The sequence below is a fragment of the Lichenostomus cassidix genome, chromosome 1Aa (genome assembly GCF_008360975.1).
Source record: "Lichenostomus cassidix isolate B80296 chromosome 1Aa, HeHo_3.0, whole genome shotgun sequence".
Lineage (NCBI taxonomy): Eukaryota > Metazoa > Chordata > Aves > Passeriformes > Meliphagidae > Lichenostomus > Lichenostomus cassidix.
Genome location: NC_139480.1, coordinates 50,568,304 through 50,595,703, shown reverse-complemented (window position 1 = coordinate 50,595,703; position 27,400 = coordinate 50,568,304). Strand labels below are relative to the sequence as shown.

Here is a 27,400-nt window from a genome sequence, read left to right as displayed (position 1 = left end):
CATGTGTTGGGAAGTCAGGGCATTTCCCTGGGAAACATACTCTCCAGTAAAATCTGTTCCACACCGATAACATTTAGATCTGAGGAAAAACAGCAGAAAAGTATGGCTGAGGGCCTTTGGCAACTTCAGAGAGAGCCAGAGCTCCTGCCTACAGCTGCTCAAAAAAGCCTAAATTAACTAGAAAAGAGGGAGCCTTTCTGGAAGCATTTAGCCTTGGAGGAAAGCTAAAGCAGCAAGATATGCACAGGTAGTTTGAAATCATCACCTGCAAGCCTGCAAGGACAGAAGAGGTAGAAAATGAGGTAGCAGCCACAGGGAAACTTATCTATAGCCTGGCTCCGTGAAGCAGCAATTTGAGAGTATGCACACAATAGGGATGAAAATGCAAGGTGCAAAGAGGGGGACTGGAGAAGCTGAGTTGTTTGGAGACCCTTTCCGTACCTCCATAGGTGAGCAAAGCTGAGTCTGCCTTCAGGAAGTCTTCCTGTGAGTGGCAGATCTAAGGCAGTCTGGTTACCCATGAGACTTTTGGGGTTGGTTTCTAAAGGTGTGAAGGTCAATTGACTTTTACTCTTTCAAAATAACATCCTTCGTGTTTCTCTCCTTTCTGGATACTAACAATATATTTCTCTTCAAGACTATCAACAGCAGTTTAAATGAGCTTAAAATATTTCAGATGAGTGTTCCTCTGGTAATATAGCTGAAATCAGCCCGAGTTCAAAAGTTAGGAATGCTAGATGCATGGAGAGTATAAACAAGCTGACGTGCCGAGTGTGATTGCACAAGTATGGTTGATTTTTCACTTCAGAAAGCAGCCTAAAAGCTGTTTGTTGGCAGATGAAAGACAGACAGTGATTGTCACCACTGCTGCTCAGGATGAAATCCTGCAAACAGTGAGTGTGGCTATTAGAGTGAGAAGCCTATGACAAGACAGCCTATTTGTTTCAGCAGTGTAGGACACAGCTGGCAGAGGTGAGATTCCTAAAGGCATATAGAAAATCAACATGATTACAAGAAGTTAAACAATTGTTTGCCGGTAGAAAATTCAAGAAAGGGGCTAAAGATACCTTAATCCAGGTCTCAAAATCAGTGATACTGAAGAAACACGACTGATGTTTTCTGTCTTCTTCTCTGAAACAGCTTTTCTTTCACTTGCTGCCCTTCCATCACCAGCTAAACTGTTTCTGTTCCCTGTGTTTAGATATTGCAAATATTTGAGAATTTGATGGAGCTCTGAGAGTAGGGAGCTCAACTGGAGATATCATGCACAATTTATCTTTTCTCAGATTAGGGTATTTAATATCAATCTCTTAAGGCAAGGGAAGGCTGTGTGCATTTCTAGTCCAAACTGCCTATCAGTTGAATAGTTAAGCATATATTTCAGGCCTATGGTCCTTAATGTGTAAAGCTCACTGGAAGTAAAATTTAGCCCATGGTTAAATGGCAGTAGGAGTAAGAATTGCATGCCTGAAAAATCAGGACTTTTGTGCCGATGATAAACACATAAATTTTTTAGAACTCCTCAACTAAATCAATATCCAGTCATCCTGTATCTTTATAATAAGTGATGTGGAGAAAATAAGACCTTCCTTCCCAATACACTTGCCTTTTCCATTAAAATACAGATAATTCAAAAATACAAAAAATAAGAAAGAATAAGAAAAATTTCTGGGGTTTTGAGGCTTGTTGGTTTCACTAGATTCAGCTTAACCTTTCTGCAATACGTGGAAGCTTATTGAGTTATTTCTGAAAAAAATTTAGAAGCTGTGGCTAAAATGGTTTTTTGTAAGATTATTGAAAACTCCATGTAATTTGAAAGGCTGAAAAGTTCAACAAGCTAAGCTGGTAAAGTCATTGTTCTGGGGAGAAGAAAATGAAAAATGTGTGATAAATCTGAATCATCTCTTCTGGGCAGAAGCTGATCCCAAAAGTCCTATGACCATTGCCCAGAAGTGGTACTCAGTTCCCTATGATTGCTTTTCCTAAGACTTTGCACAGTAGTTTGGGGAGTGGATGCTCATTTTGAGGGCAGCCAAATTACTTCTAAACTGCATCATGAGGCCTTTCTTTCAATTAAAGTATTTTAGCATTTCACAGGAGTGGTCTTCCCCATAGCCTGCGGATGGGGCTTGCTGCCCAGGCAGCCCCGGCCTGACATGTCTCTCAGTGCTTTTCCAGGGATTATTGCTTCTCTCCAGGGAGTGAGTTGAATGTTAGTAATGTTTCTTTCCCTCAAAGAGCATAGGAGTGAACCCCTTGGGCCCAGTGGGAGCCAAATGCCCATGTTTGTTATGTTTGTTTGCAGTGTTCAGCAGCACAGGGCCTGGCTGTGCACATGTACAACCACAGACTGTTGGCTTTTGAATGGAAAATAAAACAAAAGTGATGGGAAGGCAGAACAGGCTTCCTAAAGGGGCATCATCCCAGTACTCTAGACTTCAAGGGACTTATCAGAATGAAGCGTGTATTGCAAATGTGTAAACACTGAGTGTATGAATTCACACTGTGCAGACACAGAAATACGTCAGCTGCAACAAATGATCTTATAAGTCTCTGTAACTGCTAGGAAAATGTCTGGATGACAAAGCTCCTCACATGTGTCTGAGTTTTGCCCAGGGGACCACAGACTGACTAATGAACTTGTCAGTAAGGCTGGCAGCACTTTGGAATTACAGCAGAATGAGAGTTCCCATCCAGAATGCCGTAATGAGCGTGTTTTGTGTTGGGTGGATAATACCTGTATGGATCACTCCTTTTATTTCTGTGCCCTTTGCAGCCTTTCGTGTTGATCAAAAATCTTATATCTCCAAAACTGCCCACCAGACAGGCCTTGTTAGCTTTTTTCTCTTGCAAAGTCACTTTATGGATGAAGACAGCTCAGGCTGCATTGGGGTTTCAGTGTAGATCTTTCACCTTGCAAATTGCTTGAGTTGGTGCTGGTTGTTGTATTTCAAATCAAGTATCGTGTTCTCAGTCTTGTCTGTAAGTTTCACACCATACTTCCCTCCCATGCCCAGGGCAGGCCCATGAATCCTGATCTCCAATATCCTCCTGCTGCCAGGGAAATGATCATTTATTTTCCTACTCGTGAGACAAATCTCTATTTAACAGCTGTTTCCTGGTGAAAGCAACTGTTTTGTCAGCAATTCAATGACAGAAGCATCTTCTTGGGACAAAAGTCCTTGACTTAAACATTTTAAAAGACCTATTCTGAAAACAGTGGAAATTTTACAGTACATAACTCACATCACCTATTTTCCTATGAGAGGGGGAAAGCAGAGCAAAATTAATTTATTAAATACTGATTATGAGGACAAGTAGACTTTGTAAGGAAGCACTGCAGCTGGCAGGTATCTAGTCATTGCCATTCAACAGAGGCATGCTACCTTTCCAACACTGCTGTCCTGTGCTGACAGGTTCAAAAGTCCAGTGGTACCTTAATCACAGGCACCAGTGGGCAGCCACAAGTAGGGGAAGGCAGATGGCACTGCAAAGCCAGCCTCTGTTTGAAGCTAGAATGAAGCCGAATCCCTGCTCAGAAAAGCTATTTATTCTGTGTTCATTACGGGACTGAATCACAAAGCTCTGCTCCTGTTGCTGCCTGAAACCAGCGTGTCACCAGGGGAGGTCCTGTCTCTCATGACAGCTGTCATCTCGGCCAGCACACTGCAAATTGAACCAGGCAATCACACAGGTTTTCACAGCTTGTGTTGGAGCATCAGCACCACACAGGGCTGTGTCCAGAGAGGAGCTGCATGCTCTCTAATCCCCTTTTGAGCCAGGGGTTGCAGAATCTACAAGCAAATGTTTTATTCCACGCAGTGTCAGGGAAGCTGGGGAAATAGCTGGGAAAAGGTCAACTCTGAAAAGATGCTTTTACAGCCTCGGCCTTGCAAATGTTGAAGAAACTGCACAGTCTGAGGCACTGAATTGTCAGAAGTTCTGTATGTGCTTTTCGAGGTACTGGCTCGGTGGGAGGTGAGAGTTTGTTCAGCTGGTCACTGCACAGCCTGCAGCATATTTGAACTCCTGGTCTGAAATGTCCTGCAGACACCTGGATAGAGGGACTGCTCTGGGAAACGTCAGTCCTGGCTAAAAATAGAGGAAAAAAGGAGGCGCTCTGGGAGAAATTATGACTAAAAATAGAGTGTTTCCCCCCTCATTACAAAATACAGGTAAAAATAAAATTCAACACTTCTAGTCCTTCTGCATCTCTGAATGACAGCCAGGTGTGAATTCATGGCACTTGTCTCACTGCTAAAAAAATGAGAAACAAAGGCAACTTCAACATTTATTTTTAGTTCAGCTCGTTAAATTCCATGGTTCATAATAGGGTTAAATTTGGCCCTAAAAACTGGTTTGTCCTGAGAAGTGTGCTGTAGCTAATAATGCATTTAAGTTCACATTACCTGTTTTAAAATGTGTATGGGATTAGGAGGTTTTCATTGTGAAGCTTTTTCCAATGAAAAGTGTTTTTTAACCCAAACAAGGATTTTTCTTTTTGAATAAATTTAATAATAATAGCAGCAACAACAACTAAAACAATAACAATTTTTTTCAGAAGGAAAAAGAGAATATAACTTTCTGACAATAAAAGATCTGTTTCATTATAAATTTATTTGATCTTAATTGAATTTATATATTTTTTCTGTAGAGATCTTCAAGAATGGTGTTTTTTTTTTTATTTTCTAAAACATGCCTGTGTAGAAAATTTAAAAGTCCCATTAAGTGGGTATTATTCCTTCTATGCTTTGAACAGAATACAATTGCTGGCTCTTTTGTTTCATTAATTCCCCATACAGATATATATTGTACCCAATTTAGGTTCATGAAAGACACAGGGATTAGAAACCTATTTAGCCTGACTAAATCCTTTGGAAATTTAAAAAGGAAAATATTATCACGGTTTGAGTGTTAAATCTGCCAAAATTTTGTGTAACCGGTTAATTATTTGCTTGAGAGGATCCCTAAATCTCCTTGTGAAAGCAGGGAGCTTTGGCAGTGATGCAATCCCTAAACCAGAAAGGCAAGCAGACATTGTCACCCAGAGTGGGGGAAAATGCAAAGCAGCTGAGGAATTGTGAAGGTTTTCTTTTTTAGAAAGGCTTTGCTGAGAGGACAGGTACACCCTTGTAATTAAAAGGAACAGCTCAAGAAGAGAGAATTAAGGAAAACTGCAGGGAACTGACCAAGTGCAAACCCTTGGTATAAAAAATGTGTTTAAGGAACAGGCAAAAAGCATCTCCTGAAGAGGTAAAAGGGAAGAGGGAGGGAGTGCACTGTGAGCTGGTGCACAGCCAAATGGCAGGAGCAGGTGAGCAGATAAACTGACTGCTCCCTTCCTCCTGCCTCTGAAACAGCAGGACTGTGATGATCCCACTGTAGTTACAAGAGTGTGTCCAAAGGCCTTCATCATCCAAATGTTTCATTTCCTGACAAGAACCTGCAAAACTCTGATCTTTTGGACTGACTACCACGGAGTTAACTTTGCAGGAGGAGGGGGGAAAGGATTGCTCCTTTTCCACAAAAATAAATCTGTGCTGCCAAGATGTAAATAGGATGGATAAATTTTCTGCTCATCTGACTTTGTAAGATGCTCTCTATGACTCTTCAGTCAGCAAAAAAGTTTCTCTAAAATGTGATAGCATGGAATCCCAGAGAGTCCAGGCTTGAGAAGTGACCACCCAAATGTCTTTAAAGGTGTTAAAGTAGCTTGGCACTATTATGGCTTTAGATGATCTTATAGATTTAACTTTTTGAAAAGTGGATTTTTTATCTGAGATGGGGCTTTAGTAGCAGATTTTAATTTATTATGGTTAGATTGATTTTTCTGGCAGCAAGGTGGGGGTCAAGCAGACTTTTAGAAAAGAAGGGTCTTCCTTGGTCAGACAGTAAGGGGCACAGGTTTGGAAGCTGAAAGACAGAAGAAAGAGCAGAAGGACACAAGGCCAGTTAGAATAAGAGGTGTGAAGACATTGCAGCTATTTACCTATCTGTCACAACACACTCTCCAGTCACCTCTGCAGGATCACATGATGTCTAAAATATGTGAAGCAAAAGTAATTATCCTGTCTCAGTGGCTCTGGCTTTTTATAGAAGTCAGTTAGTTAGTTTGAAGCATTTTCTGTTCAAAATTAAATTAGAAGCAAGCTTTTCAAAACAGCTGAACTACTGAACGTCTCAGTATGATGTTTCCACACACATGCATGTGTTTTCAGCATGCAGCTGGCATTATTCCCAGCTTTCCTGAAATGAATGCCTATTTCTGGGTACTTTTCCCTTCAAAATCCCACCTCATTGCACCACAGAGTTTTGAATTTCCAATTAATTTTATTTCTTTTCTTTTCTTTTTTTTTATTTTTAGATTTGTCTCTGAATTATAATACGGCCAGGTGTTTCAGACACAGAAAGTTTTACATGCTGAGGGGAATGATGGATTGAGCCAGCACAGGTTATTGTTTTTGAAATTGGGGAATATCTTAATGTAATACAACAAACTTGGATAGGGGGAAAATCCTCATTACATATCTTTCATCAGAATGCAATAAAGGACTAGCAGGAGACAAATGTATATGGAAGGGTAGAGGAAAGTAAAGAAATACATCACTATTTTCTCTGGATGCACTTTTCAGCTCTATGTATTGTGTAGCTCTGTGTCTATTTAACTACCAAACTGCATGCTCAGAAACATGGACTGACAGAAATACATACCCTACAACTCCTTTTTTTCTCTCTCACTTCTGGGATGATGGAAGGATTTCAGGTGTGGGAAGGCCTCCTTGAAAATACAAAATGAAGTACCAGGGTATTGTTTTAGAAATGGAAATGCACCCAGCAGTAGGTAGAAAACCAAATTCCTCTGCTCTGCAGTTTCTATCACAGGAAAACAGAGTTCTGCATTCAGGATATCCTTGTCTGCTAGCATGGCAAGAGTCTGATGTATTTCAAGCTTGTAATTTTGCTTTTCAACTAGTTTTTTTTCATTCCTATATGTTTTCCCCCTCTCTATTGGGCAGATGTTGGTTCTTATGAAGGGTCATCAGTATTCCTCAGAATGGATTCACAGGGGTAGAATAAAAATGGGATGTAGATTCTCTCTTTCCCTGCTAGTGCTACCTGATTGAATAAATACGCTTCAGATCATGAGACAAGAGAGGTATTGCACTGCCATGCAGCCAAAACCTCCACATTGGGACTACATCTGGCCCAGTTTATGAATTGCTCTTATTTGAAAGAAAATCCTTAGCTAGCCCCTTATTTTTCAGATGTATCACTGCAGATGCAAAAAGATAGATTATGTCTGGATTTTTGCGGTAGGATTTCCTCTCTGCTCCTTTGCTGAGGCAGAGTAAAAGTATTCTTCCCTTTTTAAAATAAAAGCACAGTGCATGACAATCTTCTATGTTTCTGAAATATTTGTAAAAGTTTAGCAGAAAAATGTGGAAGGCTACTACCTTCTCCTTTTTTTAACCTACTGGGGCTGAACCAGCAAGGCAGGGAGAGGACAGGAAAAAGAGGACAGTGGTTTTTTCCTTACAATCTAGAAGTCACTACTAATGGAGGTAATTACTGGGAGAGTCTTTTCTGCCTTCTCCACAAATAGAGGTAGTAAAGTCAGGCATCAGTCCTTGAGGGGATGTCAGCAAGGAATAAGAGCTGACATTTGGATTGAGGTCTCTATAAATGGCAGTTTGTCATTACATTGATGTGCATTGTTTAAAATTTTGTATATGCCTCCAGAGGCTGCAAGAATTTGACATATCTTTCAGTAATGAGTGAGCCTTCCTAAGTGGATTACACAAAGTACAATATTTCAGGCTAATTTTGAGAACTATGTTTGCTTTGGAAGCGCTTTAAATCCACTCTAAAATGGTTAAACCAGAGCTGTCTGATGACGCATTTTAGGCTTTCTGAAACAGAATTACATGACAAATTGCTTTTACAAAAAGTCAACAAAAATGTTTTGCCCTGCACAGGGTAGAAATACTTACTTTCTGCAGAAACAGGAAACAAAAACTATTTCATAGTTCAGACAGCACATATTTAGAGGTTTTTCCTCAGCACCTTCCTTCGGGAGAGGTCATCCCAGGAATTCAGTACCACTTTCTAGGTGAGAGCTCTAGATAAACAGAGTATTTCTGGTTGTAGTGTCACACTGTCAACAGTGATAGCTCAACCAGTCACTAGAGCAGGGACTCCAGGTAAAGGCAGTGGGACTGCTGAACTTCCTTGGCAGCTCAGAAGAATTGTTGCTTTCAAATACAGATTCTATATAACTCTATACAGTCATATACTCTATATAACTATATAATTCTTTATTCTTATTTCTCTTCTCCCTCCTCTACCTTTCCCATCAATTAAGGTTAAGCGAGCCCCTTATTGAAAATGTTAGGGAATTTAAAAAAGTTTAAAATGTAGCTCAGCTTTTGACTTTTCCAAATGGTTCCATTTTCTTTAGGATGCCTCTGTTATATTTGATCCCAGCTGGTAGGCTGTGGAGAGGGTAAGAGCACTGCATATGGAGTGCTGCTTGGATGTACCTCTAGGTCTGTATGGTGATCGGAACCAGGGGAACAGGCAAAGGCTATATGCTGAACCCCCCCAGTGCCTCCTGGCTGCCAGGCAGGCTTTTGTCAGTGCTGACAGCCTGTCCCCTTCACGAGCATCAAATTAATTCCAGCACTAAAATGAACCTCAAATCGAGCCATGGCTGATAAAGAATCCACAGCATGTCCTTGTTACCTTCTACGTGTGTCTGTCTCCTGTCTCTGCTGGAAGAGCTCCTTAACCAAACAAACAGATGGGAAGCAAGCAAATCCAGCAGTCTTCTTTCCCTCTGGTACCTCAACCGCTCCAGACTGTGACACATGGAGGCTCCCAGTGGTGGGATTTACATAACAATTTAATTTTAAAGAAAGAGGACATGGATGTTTCTGGCAGTTGTGTAATTAGTGTAGTTCCTCAGCAGACCCACCACCGTTCCTTAGGCTTTTTACTGAGAAAGTTAGAAATGACAGGCAGGTTTTAGCAGACAGTGGTTTCCTAGGGTGGAAATCAAAGCCCTTGCTGGAGTGGGTAAAAACTCATCCAAAATATTACTTCAGCTGCATTCCCTGCCCTCAATCTTACATATCCTTTGATTTCCACACACAGAATTTGGATGTGCCCTAAGGACAAGCCCAGGGAACGAAGGTATAAGTGGGGAATGTGATCTTGGGGGGACTCTTATTTGTGGATTGGCCTACATATTGATCATACTTATGTGCAGTTCTTTTTTAAGTTGTTTTAATTCTATTTTCGTCTCAAAGCTTTACACCGTCATGGTATTGATATAATAAATAAAAATACTTCAGAATAATTGCAGAAAATGTGGAGATAAAAGGCCCTGCACAATATAAAATTTCTTCTGTTTTTTTCTATTCTTTATGCCAGGACTTTTGAGGAATGCTGGACAGGGTGGGAAAAATCTCCATATCAACCCTTGAAGGGGGGCAAGGGGACAATGAGAACAAAATCAGAAAGGCAAAAAAACCATCTATTCTAATTCTGTGAAATTGCCTGAGTAACAAAAGTTACATTTTTGTTTTCACCTTGCAGTGGATTTACCTTCTTTGAAGTCAGGGTGATGAGTCCTGACAAGCACCAACCCCCTTGGAGAGGAGTAAACATTTTGTACTTCTGAGACTCGTGGCCATGGAAGATGAGGTACACTGAATACTTTTAGTTCCCTAGCGCTCACCCCAGACTGATGGTGAAGTGCTTTGCTGGCCTGGAATGACCACAGGTGACAAATAAATCCACCTGCATTCAATCCATTTGGTCCTGAGAAATTCTTTTGGGGAGGCTAAAGGGAAAACAGAGAAGTGTCTGTGTGTAAGTCCTTTCATCTTATCTCAAGTTGACAAAACCCCCTTTATTTGCACCCAGGTCAGGTTCAGACTATCCCAAACTATCCTTGCCTACCTGACTCCACTGGAAGAATTACAGGATGAAGGGTAAAGTTTGGCTACAGGTGAGGCGGGTTTCCCTCTGCTGTTCCTGCTTTCATGCTTTTTACTTCATCCTTTTTATTTTTTTAAATTGAATTCTATGGTGAGACTGTGTGCCTCTCTGCTTCTTTAATCTCCCACTTTGAATTCATTTGCAACGTGATAGATCGAGTTTGTGTTTCAGGAGGTGTCAGTGGGACCATGCTAATGCATCTCAAATGGTGAAAGTCTGCATCTTAATTGATTACCCATGTTCCTCCTTGGCCACATCCTCTGCCACAAATTCAGCATAAGGGGGCACAGGGAGAAGGGGCTGCTGTTGAGGAGGGGGAAGGGAAAGGAGAAGGCACTGAAGAGTTTTAAAAGGATTTGTGTTAATTCCTTCAAGACGTCCCTATGTGATGTTTCTCAGTCAATAGGAGATTAGATTGAAGAGAGGATAGGCACTGCTAATCCTCTTCTATCCATTCCCACAATGGGTATTAATATAGGAACAAAACACAAACAAACTTGCAACTTTTTTTTTCGTTGTTCTCTTTTTGCTTTCCTTGCCTGTCAAGAAGAACACTGAAGATCAGTCTTTGGTCTCATTTTTCCCATGAAGGTAGCAGTCAAGGGGGAATGTGACATGAATGCTGGGCTGTGATTCTCTCAGGTTCCCTCTGCAGCTACAGACCTCTCAGCCCAGAGCTGTAACCGTAACCAGGCACAATAAGCCCTTCTCCTGCCAGCAACGTTGGAGGTAAAGGGCAGTGATTTAGGGTCTGTGTTTCCTTTAAGTGAAACCATGTGATTAAAACTTTATCATTACCTTCTGGGTTTCTTACAACAATTTTTTTAGGAAGGAATTTCCTTTGCATTCACTCAGTATCAGTGTGAATACTAAGAAAATTTTCCAGTCAGCCAGAGCCAGGTGTGCTGTGAGCTGTTTCAATTCCAGTTTGTCCATCTGGCCCATTTTCCCATCTACCCCTTCATTAATGCATATCTGGCTTATTCACATGCTAGAAAGAAAGGGAAGCACTAGTGACTAATAACTGGCTCCCTCCTCATGCACTGGTTGGACAATTATAAGTGTCTTCATGCCTCATTTGAAATCACTTTAGAGAGCTCCTGTATTCTTGCTGTCTTATGCATCTTCCCCAGAGTAAGAATACATGTCCTAAAATAGGTCAATGTGCACAACTTTTCTTAGATAGCAGACTGGCAGTGAGTATGGGAGCAAATGAAGAGGACATTGAACTGGGGAAAGAGTCTTTCTTCATTTATCCACCTCCTGTCTTTTTCCCTATTGATTAAAGAAAAAAAAAAAAAGAGAAATTCATGAAAAATTAATGTAAGATGTAAACCTGATCTTTAAATAGTCTCTGCTTAAATATGGACATCCTGACTCTTGATGGCAAGTTCCTCATGTTCTGCCAGTGTTAACCTTTCAGGAAGACTGAGGTTATGATAATAAGCATTTCTATAGTAACTTTTATCATAAGGTACTGAAGTGATTCACCAGCACTAACCTTGGAATAACCTTCTGTATCAGTTAGTTATCAGTTCTCCTCTTTTACATACAGAAAAGCAGTTTTGCAGGCATTGAAACAACTTTCCCAAAGTAGTTCATAGCCTGTGGCATAACAGGACCAAGGCACAGGTCTCTAGGCTCCAAAACTGGTACTTGGAGCATAGGGTGACACTCCTTAAGCAAGCCCTCTTCCAGAAAAATTGGGACTTTATTCCTCATTTCCACTCAGCACTGTAGCAGCAGAGAGTCTCTACTTCCTCTGCTTTTGGTCAAGCCTGTTCCCTGCAGAGAAATAAATAATCCATTTGCTGTTTCTGCCTGACATATCATCTAACATGCACAGCTCAGACATCTAAAACGCAGACGACCAGAAGTAGAATCTGTTTTAATATATAATTGTCCAGCTTCTTTGAGGATTGTGGAAAAAAAATATTCCCTGTGACAAGAAGGAACTTTAAGTAGGTTTTGTAGGCACCACCTGTCATTTTCAAGCAGAAGATTGATAAGGCCTGGCATCAATTTTATCCATGGTCTTTCTCCTTCCCTCTTCTCTCTTCAAATATGTTTTCTTTGCCCCAGTATCAGCAACCTTGGCTGAACTCACTGGTTATCTCAAGCATATAATAAGAATCCCTCCCCATAAAAAAAACAAGAGTGGTTTTATTGTCTTTCTTCCCTGGTACCTCTGTGTGGGCCACAGTTGGGCAATTCTTCATCAGGAAAGTACCAGCCAAGCCTTGAAATCCAAGCCTTTTTTACTGTAGGCAGTGGTGTGCTTTCAGAGACTAGGCAGCTAAAGCATTTTCTCCAGAAAAGAAACAGAAAACTGCTCAGAACAGTAAATCATGTCCTGACTGAAAGAAAATGAGGGCCTAGACTTCCACCTTCTTTAGAGTTTTACTTTGACAAACTTCATGGTACCCAAAACAGCCTTCCCAAAAGTCCAAGAGCTCTTGGAAAGATCAGCAGACTGCACTTGCTATACTTATTTGGGGTTATTCTAGCATATATGCTCAATTCTCACTTCTTCCCTTTGCTCTGTCAGAGCTTTTTTCTCCTCCTTATTTAATCAGCTATAGTTACCACATTGCTCCTCAGAGCTCAGATATATTTCCTTTCAGCTGCAGCTTTAGTGAACAACAAATTTGACTCCAGTCACCCAAAACAATCATAACCTATTAAAGCTCTCTCTTCCCTAAATTCAGGAGCTACACAAGGAAAAACTCTCCTCCATATTCACCCTCTCTTCCAAACCAAGGTCTCTTCCACACTGATTGATTCACCATCACCTCTCACATCCCAGCTGGAGCAGAAAAGCTCCACGTGCTGCTATTACTCAGCAGTAATTGCACTGCACTTTTGTGCAGGCTTCGGGCATTCATCATCAGGATGACTCAATAAGGCAGTCCTGCACTGATAAAAGGCCTTAGAGCCTTCATCTCTCTTGTACATGCAATAGCCACCTTCTGGATAAACTCTGGTGTGTGTTGGGGCGATGGAAGAATTTGTTTTATGATGAGTAATTTACTTGCCAAAATTTCTTGTCTTCTCTCCTCCCTGTTCTCAGGCTGTCTGAGTGCCAATACTCGCAGTCATACATTACTCCCTGAATATTTCCTGGGAGTGATCTTGCATGTGTAGCTTATTCTCAGGCAGTCCCCTGAAGAGCATGGAAAATTCAAAAAACCACTTCCACCCAGGCTTCCACCTGATGTGCTCCAACTCCTTCCCAGCTGCACTCCCATCACTGGCCAGGCACACAGGGAAATCTCCTCCTTCCCCTCCTCATTTGTTTAAAAGCAGCCCAAGGACCAGATGACTCCTCTCAGGTCACTGATTCCTCTCAGGGGCAAACAAGAGGGCAGGAGAGAGCTGGTGGTCAAATGTCCAGTTGTGTTTCTCTCCAAAGCCATTTCTCCTGCTGCTGCAGGGCTGACTGAGCACACGTGGTGTGGAGGGATTCACATGAACCTTAACTTGTTTCTGGCGGAGGTATTTCTCTGCCTGTGCTGGACAAGTACAGGCAGAGAGAGGCAACTTTGGGATGAAAGTCTCTAGAGAGCTCAAAATTCACTTTTCATAACTGTTATGTAATATTCCCTTGCAGCTGTCTGGCAGAACATTTCTGCTAACTAAATCACCAGAACAGATGTGGAAAGCAAGCAGAGCATATACCTGCAGGGTCATACAACATTTATTTACCACTTGCAGGGTTCTTTCATTTTTCTGTGGAATATCATTTATGCAGCTTTGGAAAGCTGCAGCAGCCTTGTCAGGAGGCAAACCTAAGTCAAGAAAACCAGCACTACTCCTGGCACTGTCGTGAACTCTGTCTGTAGCATCCCAGCAGCTCCTCCAGTGCCTGTAGTCACCCTGGGCTGGGCAAGAGAAGCATTTCTGTTTGCTGAGGTGTGATGAGTGTGAGCACATTGCTGGATGAGGAGTGTCAGATGTCATGGTGGAGTTGCTGAACAGACTTTCCACCTTCACTTCTGGGGGTTTTCTTTGACCTCCCTTGTGCAGGTTGTGGAATGCATCCCTCTGTATTTTTAGACATCTACACCTACATACATATATATCTAAGAGAGTCTCTGTATATAAATGCACCTATATATAGAACTGTACTGATAATCATTACCAGTGTGAGGAGGGGAGTTACAAATCTGAAATACAGCAGACATGCATGCTGGTGCCAGTGGGATTGCATCAAAGCTGTCTGAGACTATAAACAGGCTTCTTTATCCCCCACCAAGCATTAACACTTTGAAAGTTCAGCCAATATGACAACTGATATAAAATAAAAAGAAAAAAAGAGAGTTGCCAAATCTTTCAGTTTGAGAAAGTTTAAAGATCTTTTTCCCCTTTCAAATTGAAAAATGTAATAAATTTTATCTCCTTTACTTGGGAAACATGGTTCTCTCCAAACTACTTTCTGTGTCAGACTTTATGGCATTCTTAGAAGCTATTTGGCCTGGAACTTTAAAGGTGCTGCATTTCAAATGTGCTTAAAGATGTAAACAAGTCTAAGTAGTTCTAAAAAATAAAATTAAATTTCATTATGCGTTGTTAGGTACCAAAGCATCTTTACAAACCTGGCCTGTATTTCCTCTGTAGGTGGGTATCACAAGTGTTAGGGTAACCAATGATTCATTGTGTATGTAATCATTAGGACACATAATTGCTTGATATTATCTATTCCAGAGTTCCTCAGAGACTTGGTCCTGATTTCCAGAGAGAGAAAAAACCTCATCCTCCAGTCCTTTGGTTTTCCACTTTTATGCACTTTAATTGCTAAATCAAATATTAAGAAGAAGTGTAACATAAAATAAATATTAAGCCAATTAATTTTAATTATATTGCTATAAACAAAAACAATCAACCTAATTATCAAGTTAATTAAGCCATTCTTAATAAATCAACAACCTTATAAGCTTTATCTGACACACTGGAGGACAGCAGTGCCAGGCATAAGCACAACATAGCATTATCAGCAGCAGCTGGAACATCTTATTCCATTCTGAATGCCAGACATAGCAAGGTGTCAGTCACTCCCAGATCAAAGGTGATAGTGGTGTTCATTATTCCAGTCTGTTCAAATTACAGATGGTCAGGCAGTAGCCAATGTCTCTGCTTTGCCAAAGGAGGTCACATAAAAACATCCTGGTGTCTATCAAAATAACGCAGCTTGTTACATTCAAGAGTCAGATGAAAATGTACTGAGAAATGCTTTCAGGATTAATCACATAACAATCCCAATCTAAAATTTCATGCATGCATGACTCTAGAAAGTGACTGTTTAATTTTGGGATGCCTTAGATATGCAGAATCTATTAGTTAGCTGCCATTAATAGGAAAATCCCTGCATTATCTGCAAACACACACATGTGCACACACACAGAGAAAGCTACATCAAGTGTCAGAAGTCCCCTTTTACTGATGCTGGACATACCCTTCTAAGAAAAGAATCACAGAAACACCACCCCTCAAAGTTGGGGGGTTTTTTGGGTGGGTTTTTTTTGTTTTTTGGGGTTTTTTTGTTTGGTTTTTTTTTGTTTGTTTGGGGTCTTGGGGGTTTTTTTGTTTGTTTTTTGTTTTGTTTTGTTTTGGAAATATGACTTTCCTCTGAGAGTTTCAGGAAGCTAACACATTGTTCAGAAAATTACTTAGTGGTTTTCTTGAACTCCCTGCTTATTACAGATAACTTTTCTTAACCAGTTTAACCGGATGTCAGGTCTAATCATCCTGTGTATTGCAGCACATCTGCCCACTTCTTGTGGCTGCCTGGGAAGGTAGAGGGAATATAAAGTTCTTTAGGTGTGGTGGTGATGTGATGGCAGCAGCAGGCAAACCCAATTTCAACAGCTAGGAAACAGAAACAGAGATTTTTAATTTTTCCAAAGGGATGATGCAGCTTATCCCACTTCTTCCTAACTTCTCCTCACCAGTTTCATGGCAAATTGAAATGTGATGCTTCTGAATGCACTAGCATAGCTTGGTACACCTTGTTTCTCCCTTTAAAAGATAATCCCATATCACCACAGGGGAAACAAAACCCCATCCCATCAGACAGAGAATTTATAGATTTCTTTAATATTTCAGATTATGGTCCAATGGATAGATGCCACTTATTCTATTCCACAAAAGTCCTGGCTCAAAAATTACTTGGAAATACAGAGCTAGCAAAATTCTGGTGCTAAAGACAGTAATTCTGTCAACTCCACACAGCAGCTGCTAATCTGCAAGGACCCACAGAACTGCTTCTTGACAGCTTGTTTCCAGCTACATTTTGATCCAGGCAAATTTAGGAGCAAATATCACTATTTCTCACCAAAAAACATGGGAGTTTCCCTGTGCAAACTTTGATTTTTAGTCAAAGTTCCCTTGGCACAGACCTAGTTTTCCTCTCAGTACAGCCTCCATGTACAAGCCTGAATCCCAGTTAGGTCTCCTTACCTTAACTGGATTAAAATGTATATTGAAAATTAATAAGAATAGTAAATTAATAGCTCGGGGTTTTTTGTAAAGAGGCAGTATTTTGTAACAAAAATGCAAGCTCCTGGGAAAAGTAGATGTGTGAATTGGGGAGGAGTTAAGTTTGGTATGGATGGTGACCTCTGGCACTTTCTGAGACAGACCACTTGAATCCGAAGTATAATTCTTAATGGTGGTGTTGGTTAATTTTGTTGTTGCTGTTTTTATTATTACTATTTCTCTCAGGTTTGGAAAGTCTTGCAGTGCTAGCAGGAGGTAGGCTTTGCCTATGGGTTTCACAGATAATTGCAGAAAACTCTGAAATGGTGAAACTGAGATTTCCAAATTCCAGCTGCAGGTGTGGGGAAAGGGCTTGTCTCAAACCTTCACACTTCATTGTCACAATCTCATTTGTCTCTCCTAGTCCACTTCTGTCTTCCCTACTCAGTTCTTCAAGTTTCCCCTTCCTGGAACAGGCTACCCAGGGCATATGGTTCTAAGATTCTCTTGGCAAAACCTCCTGCAAATAACAGAATGTTCTGCTTTTCCCATTAATGACATTGGGGACCCACTAGGTCCTATTGCATTGCCCCTTCCCCAACAAAAGATAAACATGACTCATAACAGAACAGGGCTTAGTTCATTCCTTTGAAAGGCTACAATGCTCCTTTCTGTACATCTTGATGCAGCTGAGTTGTGTCAAGAGGCAGAAAAGGTTCAGAGGCACATTCCCCAGCACACAAAATGCCAGACTGGGAAAGCTGCAAACAGCAGGGATGGAGCACAGGGAATTGCAGAGGGCATGCAAAGATCACTGGGCTTTCCCTGGCAGTGCTGCAGGTGGTCACAGTAAACAAAAAAGCAATGTCCCTGTGCAATACAAAGAACAGCTGGACTCTAGCAGTGCTCTTTGTTGAGTTTTCCTCAGCATTGTCTCCTGTTTGTTCTTCTGTTCCTGGCTGCCCTTGGCACTGCAGGGTCTTAAGGTGATGACTGTCTTGTCGTGTGAAACCTTTCCAGCCTGACTGTGAGGCTGCTCAGGTTCCTCTCACTTCCTCCCACCCTGGAAATATTTGTTCATTGAGAAAAGCACCTTCTATATGCATTATAACTCCTGATTGACAGCCTGGGCAGAAAGTGTAATTTGTAATGTTGAAGTGAGGTTGACAGGAATAAACCAGCAGTCTGATATTTTTGCTTTGCCACTATGTTAAGAGATAAATTGATCTTGCTTCATCATTGTTTTAGCTATGCTAGAAGAAGGACTTCTCTGTTTTCCCCCAGTATGCAGGAAGAATGAGGTTCCACTAGCCAGCAGCCATAGAAAGATACAAGATACTTATGCAGAGAAGATGAACAAGGTTTTAAATAGCAAGAATCTTTTTAAAAGAGCCTTTAGGAAGATTAGTGTATGTGTACTTGAGCCCTTATCCCAGCCAAGGGGAAGGACTGACAGTAATTTATGATTAGTTTGAAACCTTTATCTGCAGCTCAAGATTTGCTTACGGTTTAAGATGAGAAAAGATATGCAGTGATTAAAGGCCAGGACTGGGAATCCAGGACTCCAGGGGCCTACATTCATCTATGCTGAATTACATTAATTTAGGGTGTATTCTTTAGCCTCCCAATACATCTCCCTCCTTCTTCATCCCCTTTCCCATTAAAACAGTTCCCTTTCTGCCACCATTGTCTGAATTACTTATGCCTTCCTCTGAGGGCCACACTTGAAAATATATTAAAGCCTGGAAAGTACCCAGAAAAAAGGGAAAGAAAAACCTGATGGCAAGAGCTGGATAAACTGCATTACTGAAGAAGATCATACTCTGAATATCAAACCATTGTATCATTTTTGAAGCCCTTCTAAGATTAGAATTTGTCTCTCAGGCTTTGAGGTTTTGTATGGCACCTTTTGTATGGACTTTGCGGAGTCCAGGGGCCACATTTTCACCCTGTGGAATAGGAACACATTCAGCAGACTTGTCTCACAGCTCCTTCCCCTTCTTACACCAACATAGTGCATTCTCTGTTCCTTCCCTGGCCCTTTCTGGCTTTGGAGTCTATCTTGAAGACTGAGGAACATGACTGGGAGCTGATCTGGACAGCTGGAGATGGGTAGAGGTAGTGAGGAGTGCAAGTTATATTCTAGATCCTCAGGGGAAGGTGGACAGCTGGGAAGTGAGGGATCAATGTTCTTGCAGTCTGCCCATGCCCTGGGCTGGAGCACACAGGAAACCATATATACCTTTACCTAGCAGACTTCAAAGAAAGACTGCTAAAGATATTGACTAATTTCAGCTGGACAAAAAAGGTAGTTACTTAAGAGACATGAGAAGATAAACTGAGAAAAGATTTGAGCTGTGATGTGCTGCAAAGAACTCATGGCCATTCTTTTTCTTCCATCCTTTCTTCTCCCTGCCTCCTCAGCTGGCCATAAAAAAGTGTCTTTAAATAATTCTGTCTTCCTCTCAGTTTTTTTAGAGTTTTTGTTCTGGTTTATAAATCAGCCTCACTTCCCTGTTACATGAATGCTCCTGATTTTGGGTAGAGAGCTGAGATACTTATCCAGGCACTGCCAATTCCCTCTCGCTCAGTAGAACCTCCCAGACAGGGAGGATAATAATTACATGTGAAGTCAGGCAGAGAAAGTGAACAATGAAACTGAAGATAGTGCTGACTAAATAGAAGAAAGGAAGGAAGAAGAGTGGAGAGGTGGATCATGCTCAGGTGAACAGTGATGGAATAGGGCAGATCTCTGCACTCCTCCAGAGACTTTTGCACAAGCAACATATCTATGTGAGACTCTGAATGCTTCTCCTGTTACCAACACATTGATTTCTGCTTGACAGGGAAATTGGGCATCAGAGTTTAAATGGAATGGAGTCCTGCTGTTTCCATGGAAATCTCCAGTGTCAATCAGAATAATGAAGGGCACATTGTGATTAGTATAAAAGTAAACAAAATAAGGCTGCTGCAAAGGCAGTGAGTTACCTGTTCCATTTAGTCCAAAAATCCCATGTATTCTCATCATAGATTCTCTCCTTTCCCACCTCTGCTTCAGCAGAGAGACCCCTGTCCTATATACAGCCTTTATTTCACTTGACTGGATCCCACAGAGAGCCTTATTCCAGGATAAAAAGCATTAAATACATGACAGATAAAATACAGAACTGATAGCTTAATCCAGTATAACAAACAACATATTTCTTTGATGTATCCACCTTTTGTGTATCAGTTTTGGGGTTTTCCCCTGACCTATAATCTTCTCCTCTAAGGTTCACAACATACACCTTGTGTGGCTCAGTTAAGATAGTTATTTTGATGTTTCATATCCTATCCTTCTACCCTCCCAAGGAAATCAGTCTACTCCTGAAGATGAAATCTTAAGAGGTGAAAAAACAGCAACCAAATATCAGCTTAGCATGTATTTCCCACTGCAGCCCATCAGTGGAAGTGGCAATGTTCATCTCCTCTGGGCAGCGTGGACAAGTAGAGCTTTGGGTGTATTTTTCTTTGCATCAGCACCAGCTATCTCACCTGACAGAACAACAGGCTGCTCATCAGGCTCTATCACACCAAACATTAGCAACTTCTTACCACCCAAGCACTTGAAGTAGTTTGCACAAATATTTGTGTAAGCAAATTTACCACGGCATGAGGTATTTCCTACCTCTAGCCCAGAGACAATACAGAGCAGGCAGTAGCCTGCCTGGAGCTCTGTGTCACCACAGTTGGACCACTTCCACCCCTGAAACAGCTTGGATATGACTTTGTTCCACCACATTGTACAGGGTAGGCATTATCCACAAAGATCTAAAAGTGCAGCTGCCTCAGGTTTGTCCTTCCAGCCATACAGCAAAATCCCATTTCCCAGAAGCAGAATCCTGGGTTTGCTCTGGCAGTGACAGCAGCCCTTCTTTCCTTCCTTCCTTCTGGCCTGGAAGAAGAGCAGGGATCACATTTGTGGTCTCAGGCTCAATTCAAAGTCACAGAAGAGGGAGAAGAAAAAGCAGATTTACTCCTTTTTAAACTTCTACACATAAGGGAGCTACAAACCTAGTAGTTTCTTTCCCAGGCCATTTTATCATCTAAGCAGCATCAAGTTGGCATGCAACCAAACACCGTGATTTTACCACTATGGTCATAGATTTCAGCAAATTTGTTTTCCCCAGACAAAGAGAGACAGGCTAATAAATGCAGATGAAAGATAAAATGCAGCAGAAAGTGAAGGGATAGGAAAAAAGAATGAGTACTCTTGTCAGAATGTGGTGATGAATGCGTAGCTATTATTTTCAGACTCAGGCATGTTCTGGGAATTGACTTTGGACAAGTTGAAGTTGCAGGTCAAGGTGAATACCTGAGTCAGGCTTGTGATTCAAAGTCTGGATCATGTTTCTTCCTCACTCTTCACAGCTGACCCCTCAAAAAGAAGGGGCAGTAGGGCAACACTAAATATTAATATTTCAGCTTAAAAACTAGGACTGTTTTTTAAGGAATTCACACACATTAAAACTGCAAGAAACAAAGTGAGGCTATACCTTAAGCTACAGCTTAAAGGTTGGTATCCAACTGCCCAGCAAGAATTTACCAGGGCTGGATCCCTAACATCATTGTCCTAGGAATGTGTTCTGGCTGGAAGAGAGAAAGCTAAAACCAGCAGTGAGAACAGAAGACTATGTTATTTGTGACTTATAACCACTGAAGCATTGCTGCTGCATGGGCACCAAGGCTGGGGGATGACTGCTGTGAGGTTGAATTCAAAAATCCCAGGCTTAGGCTTCAGCTTTGAAACTCCCTGGCAACTCAGACTAAGCTCCACATGGTAACTTTCAGCCATAGAGTTCAAACTTTTATCTTGGAATAAAATATTTTAAAAGTCCAAGGAAGTGATAGTCAGAAAATGAATAAGAACTAAGGTGGACCATCCTCTGCTGTCTGCTAACTTGTCCTGCTTTATGCATTTTATCATACTGGGAAAAAACTGTTGGTTGTTTTACAGTCCTCTACATCTTGAGCTGAGGTCCCTAAAAGAAATGTTCCACAAGCAATGAACTGTCCATAGCATGATTTTAAGACTTTCTTAGAGTTTCATGATAGCAATCCAGTCATAAATCCATCTCAGTTTCTGCTGACTTGGTGCATCTACATGAATGATCTTACTACCACAAGAATGATGTGAACTTGTATCCATTAAAAAAAAATAGAGTATAACTTTTGAGTTTTCACCTTCCATTTAAAACAATTTGAAAAAATGAATGACACTGAAAATTCCCCTGTATTTGCACAGGCAGTGGGTCAAGCTGCTCAAAAGTTTACAAGTCTGATGCAAATTTTCAGAGGAGTGAAGAAAATGTGTGTATATTTGTGAAATGAGAAGAAGACTAAGTGAAAGCTTAATAAACTCCCAAAGGGAACAGGAAAAGAAAAAATGTTAATGCAATTACTGCTGATAACATTTTGAAAGAGTTTGTGTGTGTGTGAGAGAGAGAGAGAGAAATTAGTACATCATCTTGGAATCCTTAATTATTGGCATGTTAATTACACAACAAAGCTATCCTCTTATAATGAAAGAAATGAACAAATATCAGAAGTGTTGTTCCATTTAATCCAGAAAATGAGTGCTGAGATCCAAAGTTGTGTGATGTAAATCTGGAAGAACTCCAACAAAGTCAAGGGAGTTACCCAGTCTCCAGCATAAGACAGCAGAGATGTGATGCAGTAAGGAAATACACAAAGCACTGCCTGATTTCTCTCTTGGAAGGAGAGAGGCTATGAGGTTGGTTGCCTTTGGTCTCTGCACCTGACTGAATGCTGACTAATTCGTGGTTTATCTAATGAGGCTCCTTTGCTTGGCTCATTGGCCTCTTCCTGATGGGCTGTTGAGTGAGAGACCTTTACAGAAGTTATAACTCTTCTGTTAATTGGGAACCAGAGGTAATTAGGAGAATGGGATCGCATCAGTGTTCTGTTACTAACAGAGATGAATCAAAAAAGGAAATGTTTCACTCAGCCATAAGTTAGGCTATTAATTAGGCTGTTGTTGCCTACACACATCTGGTTATGTTTAACATGCTCATAAGACTTGTACTTCAAACCCTTCACCAGCTTCATTATCCTTCTCTGGACATGTTCCAGCACCTCGATGTCCTTCTGGTAGTGAGGGGTGCAAAACTCAACACAGGATTTGAGGTATGCCCTCTCCAGTGCCCAGTAAAGGACACAATAGCTGCCCTGATTCTGCTGGCCACACTTTCCGTGATACAGACCAGGATGCCATTGGCAAAACCACAGGAAAGGGATCAACTGTATCTTTTACATTACCTTAAGTTTTTACCAGATTTGGATAAGGTTGCCATTTTGCTACATACTGGTCATGAGCAAGGCTCATCTGAAGTTTTCATCACAGTCAGAGCCACAACTGAGTAAAACAGACTTTTCTGTACTTCAGAGAAATTCTTGGGCAAATATGCCCTCATTTCCTTTAGATTCAACTTCTTAGGATTCATACAGAGCCCTAGCACGGGGTGGCTGGATTTTGTCAAAGGTTTCTTTCCCTTAAGGGTTTACTCCTCCCCTGATGAGCTCTTGTGACTCCCACTGACACTAATGGGAAGCAATGCATGCCTGGAGGAGAGCTCTGCCCCCCCTCAGTGAGAAAGGAGAGAGTGGGTTTATCAGAGAGAGGATGGGGAAGGAACAGAAGGAAAAGAAAGGCTTTGAAAGCTGTCTAATTATAGGCTGGTGCTTTAACTGCTCTACCAGCCAGTGCGTGTACTGAGCATTTGGCACAGTAAGCTTTGTTTTTCTTGATTAGAGAGGAGCATTTGAAAGATTGGTGAATGTGTGGGAAACAGCAAAGAGGAAAGCTCACCCCACTGGTGAAATGTAGATATGGCTGCTGAAGGGAATCCCATGGTGCATTAGCAGCAGTGAGGATGGTGCTGCAGCTCTGCTTGAGTGTGGGTGTGCATCCCTTTTCCAGGCAGCACTCTTGACTTCCATTAGACTGAGAGAGCATGCAAGTACAGGAGTTTCCACAAAGGAACCTGAAGAGTTCTATGATGATTATTTATGAGGAGTTGTGTCCCTGTGGTGGCAACTCTTACTGCAGAGGGAAGGCTTTTGCCTTTCTCCACAGGTGGCCTAAAAAGCAGATTAATGTAAGCCCAGAGGCATCTTAGCTCCTAATCAATAGTAGATTCACTCATGATTTTTGTTATGGGAGATCCAAATTCAGTCCTCATGGATGACTCATTAGAAAGACAAAGAAATATGAAAATAGAAGAAATAAATTATTAAGAGTGAGATGGCCAAGTATAAAGCACTTCTGTGTAATGCACCTCAGAGTTCATGCACATGTGCCCACAGTGCTGTGGTGATCCATTCTTCCAGGTCATACCTGAGTGGTGAAGAAGTGGTTGTGTCCACTTCCAGGACCCCTCTTTCCCAACCAATTGTATTGTAGACACAACCTCCACATAACAGAGTGCAGTCAGAAAACTTTGCAGATATGTCTTTTCTTGCCTTTAAGTAAATAATTCATTCTCCCCCTCTTCCTGTTCTGTATAAGTCTATAACCAATTTCAGCTTGACTAAAATGCACATCAGTTCAAAGAATAGCAGTTTAAAAACAGCATCTCAAAATAGATTTCATTCTCACTTCAGAACTGATGCCAGTGCTCCTTACTGGTTTCTGCCTCAGAGTCTCAGTCAGACCTGTCCCTCCTCCCTGTGCATCTGGTTAACCACTTCACTGCCAGCCACAGTTGCAAAGGGATCTTCCAAGAGGTTTTCTTGGCTATTTACAAAAGAACAGTTCACTCCATGCAGAAAGGACCCAAAATTGGCCAAAAAAATTTCAGGGAAGAAAAGGGTAAGGAAGCCATTTATAAGATGAATCTACCTGTCAGCTCGTTCCCCTGCTTGCAATGACCCAGAAGGAAAAAGAAGAAACTCCTAAATATGATGATGCAGCTGTTTGAGCCAGTTTGCCCATAAACCCAGCAAGAACTTTAAATGGTGCATTAATTTCTACTCTAGAGGCAGAAGAATAAGAAATGTGCATAAAACAGTAAATGTTGCATTGGAGATCTCATGGGAAATGGCTGAGCTCACATGCTTGACCTGGCATGGGTTTGTGTACCTGAATTTGCACAACAAAACCTGGAAAAGAAACATGAATTATGAACTCTAGGAGAGGTGTCTTACAGTGCACCAGGGTTTAAGTCCATATTGAAGTTCTCACACTCAGAGGATTGAAAGATCCTAATAATACAATGATTCTACATTCAGTAAAAGATTTTTTAAAATTTTTGGAGCACAAGGTTAGTCTGCTCCCATGTGACTGAAGAGACTGAAAAGCCTGAGAACACATGCAGGGTGCTGAGAGGTATCTGCAAGAGAGTCCCCACCCTGTCCCTGTGCCAGCTTGGCAGGGCTGACTCACTTCTGCCAGCTCTCTAAATGTGACTACAAAATGCACAGAGAAAAGCAAACTTCATGAATTTGTTTCCAGTGAAAAGTACTGTCTTAATAGCTCTGGAGAACTGTTTGCCTACAGTGGATAAAGTGTACAGTATCTTCTCTTTTTTTCACTGCCCATCAGAAGGCAAGTGGGACATGAAATCCCTGGAGATGAGGCAGTATCTGGTCTCCCTATTAAAGTAAATGCAGTAAAAATATTTTCTCATTGCATTTATGAAGGCTTAAACACACAAAATCAATTCTGCAGATAGGTATAATAGGATTTTCTTCTCTGGCATTCTTATGGTCTGAAGATAACACAGGAAGGAAAGGTGTGCAGGAGAGAAGTCAGGTCCCTGAGCAGAGAGTTTTCTGAATTGCCTTTGCACTTTTTCATTTCTCCTGCATGTTTGATGCTCTGTGCAGCTTCCCTTTGCTGTGTGTGATCCCCATGGAAAATCCCAATAGAGCTCAGCTCTGCAATGGTGAGGACTGCTGTGATGCACATCATCTTTGGTCTTCTAAGCACTGGATGAAGAGCTACCGTTTCTTTGCGTGCAGTGATATGGTTATGAAAATATTCAGTTTCCATCTGCCAATTTTCCACTCTTATGGCTGGCTCAAAGAATTTCAAGCCTGCTGACTGTTCTGCTTTGTGACAAAATATTATACACTGAATTTCCACTATCTGCATTAATGGGATGTGCAGATACTACATGTAAATAGCAGGTGCCAGCCTGGAGACACCTCTCCTTTGAAATTTCAAAGAGGTGCTTTTGTGGCTCTAAGAGGGTTTTGGAAGCTTCTCAAATGCTGTTATTCAGAGTTGGGTTTTTTCAGTAAAGAAAACTATTTCTGCATCCTCCCATTTTTCTCCCACTCCTTTTGCTTTCTGGAAGATAGGGTAATGCTGACTGGAATGCTATGTAAAAACTCAAAGTATGCCTTGCTACTTAGTGATGGTGAAGCTTTCCTGTGCACTCCCTGGGGCTCTCAGGGGTCAGTTTGCAGCTTGTCTTTTCCCAGCAAGGCTTTCCAGGAAGCCAAGTTCACTACAGAAAAGTGGGAAACCCGGAGGAGTTGCTAGAACAGATGTCAGAACAACGCCTGAAGAGTTTTTCTCCATAGGGGATCTATCTTCAGGGCCTGAAGGAGTCCTTTAAGAATTTAAGAATGCCTTTAGCCTCTCCTTATTCCAGTTTCTTGTTGATGTTGTGTACAGCTAAGAAGGCTTTATTCCTAAATCATTTAAATTTAATGCTATCCAAGACCCTCATGGGCTTTAACCATTCTCAGGGGTAAACACAGGGAGCTGCTGTGCAGTGAGCAGCAGCAGTCTGTCCTCACACCTGCCTCTTCTATCACACAAAGAGCCCTGCAGAGCCCTGCTTCCTCTTCATCTCTGCCTGAAGTCTGCACATCCTTGTCTCAGTGTGATCATCACCCCACATCTCACTGGGATTTAAAAGAAATCAAGGGGGTAGATGGAGAATAACCAATGGATTGTAATTAAAGTAAATTAATAGACATATTTCAACCATCATTTGCTCTTCTATGGCAGCAAATATGCCTGTGAGAAATTTCTTACTGTGCAGCTAACACACACATGAGTCTAGGAAAATCTTTGCTCCCTCTCTTTCTTTACCTGTACCAGAAGGGTATCCTGCTAATATTCCACTTTTGATTTTACCTTGCAGGTTACAACACTGACTGAATGTGCATATGCAGATTTTTTTCTCATCCATGCTTTTTGTCAAGCTGAGAGAAACACATGACTCTAATATACATTCTGTAAAAAGTTCCTTTGGAAACTAATCCTGGGTTGTATTTTTTTTCCCTATGGAAAGAAGTCCTTTTTCAAAAGTAGTCATGGGCCAATCCAGAGGGTAAATTTGGTCCTGTTTCATTAAAGTCAATAGCACTAAAGCAGTTTGAATGAGCTAGTGAGGTGATTCTGCAGAATCAAGAGGCTAAAGAACAAATCTGTCCAAGCAGTTTGTAAAAAAACCTGTGGGAGACTAAATAATTACACAGTACATGTTCCTAATGTAGGGTTGTTCTCGGTTCATTAGGTATGACTTTATTCAAGTAGCTCCAAAAGACAGGGTTCTACCATTTTCCTCATAATTTCCCCATAATTAAAACAACAACAAAAAATTAATATTATGTCTCTAGTCCTCAGTACAGTCTCAATTTCTTCCCCATTTCTGCTATGGCATACTAATGATAAAGAGACCTTGATCTTCATAAGTGATCTTCCATCCCTTCTCAGATATTTCCTACTCCTAAGAACTTCAGAAGAATCTTTCTTTTCACTCTCACCGTGTCATACAGTTCCTTCATGGCTGGGACAGACTTTCCAACTCTAGTACTAAGTGAAGGAAACGAGCCCTAACAATGAATATTGTTCCCCTCTACTGAAAGGCAGTTTGAAATAGGGAACAAATGCTAGACCATCTTCTGA

At 41.2% G+C, this 27,400-nt stretch overlaps 1 long non-coding RNA gene across 1 annotated transcript in view; it reads left to right on the top strand.

Annotated features, from left to right (window-relative positions):
• The first annotated feature begins 9,595 nt into the window (after positions 1–9,595).
• Positions 9,596–27,400, top strand: part of LOC146443828 (uncharacterized) — a 70,532-nt gene continuing 52,727 nt past the window's right edge. Inside the window, exon 1 of the long non-coding RNA XR_014856102.1 lies at positions 9,596–9,705. This is a non-coding gene — a long non-coding RNA (uncharacterized LOC146443828). The remainder of the gene's footprint in view (positions 9,706–27,400) is intronic.